Source organism: Henckelia pumila, chromosome 3 (genome assembly GCF_033568475.1).
Source record: "Henckelia pumila isolate YLH828 chromosome 3, ASM3356847v2, whole genome shotgun sequence".
In the NCBI taxonomy this organism is placed as follows: domain Eukaryota; kingdom Viridiplantae; phylum Streptophyta; class Magnoliopsida; order Lamiales; family Gesneriaceae; genus Henckelia; species Henckelia pumila.
In genome coordinates, this window is record NC_133122.1 from 197,730,532 (window position 1) to 197,742,698 (window position 12,167).

The following is a 12,167-nucleotide window of genomic DNA, read 5'->3' on the forward strand; positions in this document are numbered from 1 at the left end:
ATCACGTACACCATTTATTTCAATAATACATTTAATTTTCATTTTCAAATAAAAAAATCATATCCATATGAAATTTTAATTACATAACCCAAAAAAAATAACATTCAGAACAGAACCACGGTTTTAATAAATCGTCTCTAGATAAAATTATGATTATATCACTTGTTCAAAAGGCGGACGGTTTACAAGCCACGGGTGACAATCCAATGGTATAATGATAATTAATTTATCTAACAAATTAAAGAATGAATTAAATAGAAAGCTAAATTGTCCTTAATTCATGTTTTACTCATGAATCCAGCTATGAAATTTTTATTTGCATCTCAAATTTGAAGAAATAGCGAGATGGAAGAAGAAACCTTCAAACTTGACTTGGCCCAAACATGAAAAGCTTGCACCCCAAGAACCACTCTCTAGCCGTCACGCGTTACAATTCCCAATAATTTTCTTGCATTAACTAATTCCACTCCACAACTGTGTATAAATACAACGTCCACGCTACAAATTCACTCCCCCATTCATTAATTTCCCCTCACCCACCCAAAACACAAACAACCCACAAAACAAAACCAATCTCCCATCTAGCTAGCTTCAAACCTTAAATGGCTCGAAAAACTCTGATGATACTCTCCATTTTCTTGATCGTGTTATTCACTTTGGTATCATCCATTAATGGAAGAAAGTTGTCTGCGGATGGTGCTAGGCTGTACTTGGCGTCGCTTCCGAAAGGCGCCGTGCCGGCTTCTACACCTAGCAAGAAAGGCCACGCCACGACCATCGACCAAAAGCTCATTGCCCGCCACCTCGCCGCCATCGATCGGATCCTACGATCGGTTCCCAGCCCCGGCGTTGGCCACTAGCTAGTCTTTTGTTTTGTTTTTTATATTATTATTAATTTTTTGCTGTATGTAATCCACAATTTTGGATTCTTTTTTCATCAGTTGATTAGGCTATAAATGTAAGTACGTATACAATTAATATGGAAAGTGTACAGCATGGGAGAGTTTTATACGGCTAGCTAGCTAGGTTTTGGAAATTGTTATTGGAATTCGGATCTTTTATCCGTGTTTGTTTATTCTTTGATTATAGGATTATTATGTTTGATTAATGTTTTAATCCCGATATTACATTACAAATGTAAAAAAAAGGGATCGGTCAATATTATTCCCATATAGTCACACTTATTTTATATATATTGGACTTTAGCTCATTCTTGGATATTTTAATTTGTCTCTGTCGTCTATATTTAATTTCACAATGTTGATTGCTGTCTTTTCTTTATTTAATTTGGTTGATATTTATATATATATGATTCAAATAGGATCTATCGTTTATGTTTTCTCACTTTTTATGAATTGAAGGGTAAATTTTTTTTTTTGAAAGAAAATTACATATATGATATATATGTGTGTGTATGCATTATGCATGTATATATATGTATATGAATAAAATGTAAAGCGAAGAAAGAAAAGGTGAAGTAACGCGTTTCAATAGACTTTTTCCCACCTCTACTACATTGTCGGTTTCCCTTTTTTTAAAAAAGATTGATTTTGATCGATCCAAACTTTGTAGTATTTGGTGCATGTGAAGAAGGGCCACTATAAAGCCCACACAAGATTACAACTTTGTTAGCCATATATATTTGATGATTTAAGATGCTTTAATTCTCATATTCTAGTGGATTCCATTTTTTTTCCCCACAATCAGTTAACAAAGAAAATAATTAAATTCACATTCCATTTAATTTTTAAACGTTACGTTTGGTTGGACTTTAAACCAAAAATAAATAATAATAATAATAATAATAATAATAATAATAATAATAATAATAATAATAATAATAACATATTGATTCAATATTCATAAATGGGAGAATATAAGATTTAATGTGTCATGTCGGGAAAGTTTATGCTAGTGTCCATCTGCTGCATCTGACGGCCTATATTTTTTTGCTCTTGAGATCATGTTCATGTGAACATCTCAAATATAGTAAATATAAGTCATTGAATCTCCATTCGAGCATGTTTGAATGAGACAGTATAGACAAAACCTTGTCGGTCAGACGAATATAGTTATAGGAAGTCAGCTAAGTTCCGTCAAACGTACAAAATCACACGATTTGTTGAATATGCACTTTAGGTGCTGACTATATATTTGCACAAAAATTTGACCCGCAAAGGCTAGCTAGCTAGGTTCCAAATTTACCTAAGAATTAATGCATGTGAAAGCTAGAGCATAGGCGTAGGCAGTCTTCTTGTAAGGTTGCAATTTTTCAAAGTTGAAGAAAATTGAATTTGGGATTGCGTATGTAACATTAATCCAAGTTTTTAAAATATATATGACCAAGAAAGTAGCGGCTGCAGGTTTTTACGTAAAAAAAAAAAAAAAAACACTGACCACTTGTACAAATCATGAAAAGTAACATAAACTATATATGGTCTCTAATAATCAATATTACCACTGTCGTCCCAAATATTTTTCATTTGATCGTGAAATTAATGAAAGGAATTTTTTGGAAATTGGGTCGGTGTTGACATTATAAACACGTTATCACCATTTTCTCCGACATTATTTCAAATTCTTACAAGAATATAGTCTTCTATTTCTCGCTGGCATTAGATTTTCATTTATGAACGTCAAACATAAATCTCTCTCGATAAAGATATTTGAGTTTAAAGTTTAAACACGTATAAATTGTGTGATCAAATAAAAAATCTTTATTGTAAGAAAACAAAAAATTAGATGAAATAAGTCTAATATTAGTTCGTCAGGAAATTGGTAATTTGCCTGTAACATTTTTTCTGTTTTTTTTATTGGTTTATGAATATGAAGTTGAAAGGTATTTAAGTGATATACAATCTAGAAATTAATCAAGTTCTTAATTTATTTTTTTCTAAAGATTTCACGATCTTGTTTTATTTTATAATATCTCGGGACTACAAAAAAAACAGAGGTTTGCCACGATTATACCGTCGCAAAAAGCTTTGCAAAATTCAATTTTGCAAAGCTTTTTGCGACGGTTTAACCTTACCGTTGCAAAATGCACCGTTACAATAAGTTGCAACGGTTGACTCAAACTGTGGCAATATTTGCTAATATATTGCCACACTTTTAATTTTACCGCCGCAAATATTTGTTACGGTTCAAAATAAACTGTTGCAAATATTGTTACGGTTGTAAATATAACGTGACAAAACTTTTGCCACGTTTCTGAAAAACCGTTGCAAATTTTGTCCCAGTTTAAAATAAACCATGGCAAATGTTTAAACAACCGTTACAAATATAAATGAGCATTAAAAAAAATAATTTTATATATTTTATTATTAATACATTAATATTATTATTATTACTAACTAAAATATACTAATGAATCTAAACAAATTTATTCATAAAATTTAATTAATCCAACCAACAACAAAATGAAATATCAAATATGATTCGAGCTTATAAAATATTGTATTTTAAGATATCCAATTACAGATTACATTATCGGCGGCGGACCGCGGCGGGCGGAGTGAAAACGTGCGACAGCTTCGGAGAGCTGGGACAGCGGCAACAGGCAGGGGATGTGTACGGCGACAGCCGGATCTCGTAAAATAACCAAAAAATCCATCATTTTTTTGAATCAAACATCAAATTAATACAATCGGAGATATTTTCAAAGAATATAGTCTTACCAACGGAGTAGGGTGCGGCGGTGGTGGATCGGCGGCACTTAAGGAGGGCGGCGCGGCTGGGCTCGAAAAGTTGGAGGAAAACCACGATTATTAATATGAAATTGTAGCTTACATCGCGTAGAATTCAAATATAGGTTTAAGTTGTATTTCACGGTCAAAAACTGCCCGAAGCACTTAGGGACGGCAGCAACTAGGGTTAAAAGAAAGGGGGAGAACGTGCAGATGAAGGAGAAGAGGTTGGAGGTGGGGTCAAATAATAATATTTGCCACGGTTTAATAAAACCGTGACAAAATTTGTCACAGTTTAAAATAAACCGTGACAAAATTTAACGGTTTAACTATAACCGTGACAAATGCATATAATGTATTAATTTAATTATTCATAATTATGTTTTATGTAAAATCATAGCTACAACTTTTGTAAAAATCGCCATTAATAAGCATATTTTGTAATGGACTACAAAAATAATTCTGGGCAATAAATCGTCACTACAACAAATATAGGCTTTCGCGGCGCGAAAAAATGCTATTCGCGGCGTGCATTGCGCCCCACACAATACCAAGCGGTTGAAAGTATGACGTTATCTACGGTGCGCATTGCGCGTCGCAATTGGTGTATTTTGCGGCGTGATTTGCGTGCTGCAATTGACATTTGTTGCGGCAGGAAATGCGCGCCGCAACTGATAGTATTTGCGGGTTTTAATGAACGATGTTGTTAGTGTTATTCTCGACGTGCGCGGCATGCCGCAATTCATAGTTTCCGCGGTGTGCAATTTGACATCTTTTGCGGCTTGGAATGCGCGCTACAATTGATAGTATTTGCGGCTGTTAATGCACGCCGTCGTTAGTGTTGTATTTTCCGCGGCGTGCAAAGTACGCCGCAGTTGGTATTATTTGTAGCTTGCAAATTGTACTGTTAATAAGTGTTTATACACGAATTATTGACAGCATGTAAGGTGTCCGCCGCAGTTAAGGTTAATCATGACAAACCAAACGTGCTCTAATATGATTTTTTTCAGATTATTGTCGAATGAAAATTTATTTCATTAAGATTTACGACGTGTAAAGTATTTTGTTAGCGATGTATTAATATCATAAACTAAAAGTGAAACGAAAAAAATTAAAACTCAAACAATTTTCATAACATATCCATCCATGCATCAACACCACACATAACACTAAAATAGTTAATGTCTATTATTCATCATCTAAGAAGAGAATAAATTTTTTAAATAGTAGCAACAATTCACTAAGTAACATGATTTTAGCCAACAAAAAATATAAAAAATTCAAATAGTATAATCTAATATCAGTCACTCAAAACTACAAGATTAGACAGCCATGCCACTGTGCTTCCAATTGCATCATCAAGATACAACATTTCATCATTTGGTCGTATCAAATCTACCTTTTCCACAAAAACTTTATCAACCCAGACTTTCCAACAAGACCCTCCAAGAGGAATGTGATGTACTTTTGCTTTTGGATCGGTGGATGTAACTCGACCTTCTGCAACAACTCCATGATCACACCAATAAAGTAACTTGCATTTGGCATTCTCATGGATATCTTCACTATTCACATTCTTCAAATTTGGCTGGATATAATTAAAAAATAAAAAAATTATTAATTATATCGTCTTTACTTAAAAAATAATTTTTTTTAGAAACCATACAATTTGAAGATAGTTTACCTGACCTACATTGCAAATTTTTTTTGCACCATTGATATCACTACTACTGCCAATATCATTCTCAATACCGTTACTAATGCCACCACTACCAACCTAATTTGATACACAAATCATCTCAGTAATGTAACCATATAAATCCAAGAATTTAACTGTACAGACTTAACTTATTTTATCTAATATCAGTTAATTACTAACCTTTTCTTGATCATTTCTTTGCCCTATACTTTGGAGAAACATGGACCTCATTTCTTTCATTTTTTGTTGAAAGTTATTCATCCTACTTTGAAGTTATTTAATAGTTCCATTTTGTTGAATACAAACACCAACTTTCGATGGTGTAACTCCAAAGCTCATCCCACGCACTCTACCTCGAGCTTCCTTGCCAAATACACGACTAATTGCATCATCGGCAATGTTAGTTGTATTAAGAGATTCGAGTGGAAATTCTTCTATTTCTCTCTACAAAACATAACAAAGATAATATTTTAATTAATAAAAAATTTTTCTAACCATATGAAAATAATAAAGAAATAGTTTTACTACCATTTTCTCTTCAACAACATGACTACTAGGTTGTCCTTTTTTTTTCTTGTGAGCTTCAATCCAAACTTTTGATCTTGTAATTGGTGTATCTGCGGGATTTTCTTTTTCCTGAATTACAAATCATATAGAATATATATAAAAAAATTGTTAGAAAAGAAATGTAAAAGATGTATTATTGCTTTAATAAGAAAAAAAATTTAAACATAAATATACTTTATAAATATTTACCATGATGTGGGTCAAACGGGCATAACCTCTCCGGCTCATTGTATGATTGTGGTTTTGTTTTCCCCTCATTTCTCTAAATTTTGCACTCCTCTCCTGAAAATCAAAATATATCTACTTGATTATAAATTTCACAGTCAATGCATATGCAATATCCTTTGCACACGTAGGATAATCACATAAACAATACCAATAAAACCAATATGCAAATTTTTTTGATAAGAACAATATGCAGATTTCAGTTACTCTAAACCTCAATCTAACTTACCGTCCACAGGTGTGAAACACGATCAGCACTTGGGCGCCAATAAAAAACTATGAAAGTTTTAGGAGTTACTCAAAACAGAGCACTACAAGTGAAAGAGCCATCTATACACCTCAGGAGTAATAATATGACCACCGTTGTATTAATATGCAATACATTGATAGTGAATGCTGGCCCACATGACACAGCCTCGCTATCCACTAAAATAGTAGCATCGTGCTACTTTGCCGACATGGTCAAGGATTGACCTACCAGCCCAATCAAAGTCAAAACTCAAAAGGCATAAACATCTCAATGAAGGACCAACCTATCATCTCAATATATTGTACCCAACTTCTCACAGAAAACTCTCCATCTACCAACAATATAACCTACCATGATAATGACATTATGACAATTAAAAAAGATACTTCTGAAACTGCTCAATGCTGGAGAAAATAATAAGAAATGATAAGTTAAATAACATAAACACAAACTACTTAAAATAGGAAACATTGTAAATTATAATACTACTTACTGATTTTGGTCCATAACAGTGAATTAATACTTACTTGAAAAGAAGTTGACAATGGATACATCCAGCGAAAATGAACTGGCCCACACAGACGAGCTTCTCTTGCCAAATGAATTGTCAAATGAACGGAGATGGTAAAGAAAGAAGGTGGAAAGTACCTCTCCAACATGCATAGAGTTTCAGCAATATTCTCCTCGAGTTTTTCTAGACGGTTCCTATCTAACACTCTTTGACACAACTCATTGTAAAACGCACAAAGCAAGAATACAGCATTATGTGGACCTTTTGGTAGAAGACTTCTCAATGCTACAGAGAGCAATTTTTGCATTAGAACATGACAATCATGAGATTTCAACCCAATAACCTTACATTCTTCTAGAGAAACACAGTTACCAATATTGGAGCTATAGCCATCAGGTAACTTTATTTTCTTCAACCTAGAGCAAAATACAGCCATTTCTTTTTTAGACAATGTGTAAGGGGCAGCAGGCAAGTGATACATGTTTTTCCCTTTTACTTGAGGATGTAATTCTTTTTTAATGTTTAAATTCATCAAATCTTTGTGAGCGCTAACACCATCTTTGGATTTTTTCTTCAAGTTTAGCATTGTGCCTATGATATTCTCGCAGACATTCTTTTCAACTTGCATCACATCTAAGTTATGACGTAGCAAAAGCCCCTACAAGTTAACCAACAACACATTTCATATATCAATTCAAGATTCATGACAATTTATGAATGAAATATAACAAATTTATAAAAGCTAATTAATAGAGTGCAAAATAACTTACACTCCAGTACGGCAAGTTGAAGAATATTGACCTCTTCTTCCACATGTGAACTGGGTTTTGAGCTTTTTTGGAATCATCCCGAGTCTTCATATTTTTCTTTGTGTTATTGATATCCGTATTTTTTTGCTTTTTATCCCAATCATTTTTCATGTCTTTCATTGCATCGAAAATTTCTAATCCAGTCAAAGGCCTAGGTTTGCCTTTTGTCTCTTTATTCCCATCAAACCACTTCTTTTTTTGACGAAATGGATGATTAGGAGCAAGAAATCTTCTATGGCCTAAATATGCAAACTTTCTACTATACTTAAGCCACATAGAACATACGCCTTCACCACATATTGGGCAACCAACTTTCCCATTTGTGGCACATCCAGCTAAGTTTTCATATGCTGGAAAATCATTGATTGTCCACATCAAAATAGCCTTCATATTGAACACTTACTTGCTAAATTCATCATACGTCTCTACCCCCGTGTCCCATAACTCCTTCAAATCCTCTACTAGAGGTTCCAAGTATACATCTATATCATTTCCTGATTGCTTCGGGCCTGGAATCAATAATGTCAACATAAGATTTTCCTTCCCTATACACATCAATGGAGGAAGGTTGTAATTAACCAAAATAACAGGCCAACAACTATATCTAGAACTAAGATCACCAAAAGGATTGAATCCATCTGTTGCAAGACCAAGCCTAATATTTCTTGGATCTGATGCAAAAGTTGGCCACTTATGATTTATTGTATCCCAAGCTACTGAATCAACTGGATGACGCATCATATGATCTTGACTTTTATTGTTGGAATGCCAAATCAAGTCTTCGGCATTTTTTTCTGATTTAAACATCCTTTGCAATCTTGGTATCACGGGAAAATAACGTAGAACCTTTTCAGGAACTCCTTTAGAAATTTTGTTGGTGACTTTGTCCACCTTCCATCTTGAAGAACCACACTTTGGACATGAGTCCAAATCTTTAAGATTTTTTCTAAATAGACAACAATCATTTGGACACGAGTGAATCTTCTCATATCCTAAATCAAATGGTTTTAACAACTTTCTCACCGAGTAAACATCTTTTGGAAGAGTGTTTTTTCCTGGAAGCATCTCACCTAAGATCTTAAGGAGCTCATTGAAACTATTGTCACTGTGACCATTTGTGGACTTGTAATTGTATAATGTAACGACGGCTGACAACTTTGTGTAAGTTGTACAACCAGGGAAGAGAGGAGTTTCAGCATCTTCTAATAAATCACCAAATTCAAAATCTCTTGCCTCAGACATATTGTGTCCAACCCCTTCATCCGAGACAAAGGCTTCTCTATATAAGTTATAAGCATCTCTACTTTCACCCTCCTTTTTCTGAACTTTTCCGGAACTACTTTGACCTTGAAATTGTGGAATATAAGTTTCACCATGGAAGACCCAAATCGTGTAAGAAGGATCGAACCTATTAATAATTAAGTGATCGTACACTTGATCAAATTTCATATACTTCTTATTTTTGCAATGTTTGCAAGGACATAAGATTACTTCACGTGTTTTGACATAGTTCCTAGCTTACGTCATAAATTTTTGAACCCCTTCTTCATACTCGGGTACAAGCCTTGAAGGCAGATGAATCCATTCCTTATCCATTTCGTAAATAACACAAACTCTAACAAACAAATATATGACTTCAATATATATTAATACTATAATACTAGCAAAGTAATTCAAATTTAATAATTTTTTTTAAAATGGTTCTCTATACTAATAAAATAATCTGAAAAACATTAATAAAAGAAAATTATCCTAATTGGATAAATAGTTACAATATTTAATCCATCAATTTTTTGTAAAAGTTGGACTTAAAAATAAAAATTATATACAACATAACATAAAAAATTATATCCAAAAATAATACTTACATACACACACATAAACACATATACATACATGCATTTATTCATTTTATTTTTATTTTTAAAAATATTTTGGTAATAAATATTTACCGATTATATTTATTTAATAAAAATCAATAAAAATATTTATAATTTAGTTATAAATAAATATTATAAATTATAATGATTTAATATTAATAAAAATAATATTTTTTATAATTACAATAAATATAAATAATGAAAAAGTTGGAGTTTTTATTTCAAGAATGAACCGTACATGTAAAAATAATAGTTGTATAATATTGTATAAATACGATATCACCGCTTAAATGCCACAAATAATATTATATGGGATTCACATGCTCCAAAAGCAATCATATAATATTTCGTGACCTTATAAGGTGTTTAACGACGAAGATATCAAAATACTTCAAATACTGAACAAATGTTCAATAGATTGTTATTAATCAAATATCGGATAAATATTCTAAAATACACTCATTATTCATTTCTGTGCAACCGACATTTCTTTTTTTTTTTTTTGGTGGTTAAAAGTGGAATTACTTGGAATGATGCCAAGATTAATTGATAGAGTCGAAAAGGGAACTTATTTTCATAAAAAAAATTCCAGTTTTGCTCCATTAACAAACAGGTGGCTCTCCGTTAAACAATAGAGGAAAAATTCAAGCAATGACATATCACATACAAAATTACCCCAAAAAAATTAGAAAAATGCATAGAGTCCTATACTCTGAATCAATTTATGTAACAAAAAAAACAGTGACCCAAATCGAACACTCTTATATTCTCATTCAACCAATCACACAAGTAACACAAATCTGTCTTTATATGAATTGAACACCCAAATTAAAAAAACGTTCTTATTTTCTATTTTGTAAAAAACGCATGTGCCCTGGTAGTGTTCTGGTATATACGTGATTTGGTTGTCACTGTGTTCGAATAATTGATAATTGAATTGAATTCATAACAAATCGCTACCCAAATCTCCAATAAAATAAATGAAATAAAACACCACGAAATTGCAAGAAAATGTAGATTTATAAATCCAGATAGATTTGAAACTTACAGGAGATGAGAAGCGCCGTGACAAAAATCTCCACAGTTCTGAATAGAAAAAGAAAAATAAGAAGGAAGAATTCTATCAGGGGCGGAGCCGGGATTGAAAAGTACCTGGGGCTGACTCCGCCCCATGTTACACAATATATATATGTAAGAAAAGTCAGTTAAAATCGAACCAAACTTTTTAAAATGGAATTAACTTTTTTTTCATTAAAACGAATCGATCGAACTTTAATTTGAAGATGAAAAAAATCAAACAAAAAATAATATATTATTTTGATTACTAACCAAATTAAATGATCTCGATCTTTTAGAATTTTTTTTAAAAAAATTAAGTTCTACTTCAAAAATTGTAGTTAAAAATTGAATTACATAAATTTAAATTATTTATTAAAAACTATATTTTTAAGTTTAGTTCTATTGTCCAATAAAATTTTATTAGAAAATTTAACAATATTAATTTTTTTTTAATAAATATTAGGTTTTTTCAGTAAACAAAACTATTTTGTTAAAATCCGAAATCAAAGCGACCTAACAAATATTTTTAAAATTTAAAACCAAAATTATGAATTAACTGAAACGATTTTTTAGATGAATTCAACTCGATAGGTTATTTTGATTGAAATTGATATTTTCTACACACCTAAAACTGTAATTCATGTCTGCCTCTGATATGTCGATATATGCTCTTTCAGTTTAAAATTAACTTTTAAATTTTTCTTCATTTTCTGAAAGACCTAACTAGAAAATTTCAATTATCCCAAAAATTTACAACAAACTATTATTTTTCAAATATCATAATTATTGATTTTAAGTTTATTCTAACTATAAAAATCGCAATACTAGCTCAATAATAATTGCAAAGTCAATAATTCTCACATATTTCAATTTTCAACCAATTGATTATTTTTTTAAAATTTCACAACAATAGTTTTTAGGGTAAAAATTCAAATTTGAAAATTCATATGTATCAAAAATAAATATTATCGCAACTAAATATTCGACAAAATTTAGAATTGTCGAATTTATCTTAAAATCGCATAATTTTAAAACCTATGACAATAAATCAACCAAAAATTAAAATGAAGTGTTCTATTTTTTTATTTTTTTTTTTACATGAGGCTAATTTTTTTTTTTTAATTTTTAAAGTACAAAAAATTTTTTAAAAAAAAATAGGTGGGGCTGGAGCCCACCCTAGCCCAAGGGTGGCTCCGCCCCTGGTTTCTGTAGTCCGTAGATATTCGATAAATATATCGCCGCTGAATGAGAGAAAAGAGGGAAGAGCGCGAGAGATTTTGGGATTTGGCGGACAAAATTTAGAATTGTCGAATTTATCTTAAAATCGCATAATTTTAAAACCTATGACAATAAATCAACCAAAAATTAAAATGAAGTGTTCTATTTTTTTATTTTTTTTTACATGAGGCTAATTTTTTTTTTTTAATTTTTAAAGTACAAAAATTTTTTTTTAAAAAAATAGGTGGGGCTGGAGCCCACCC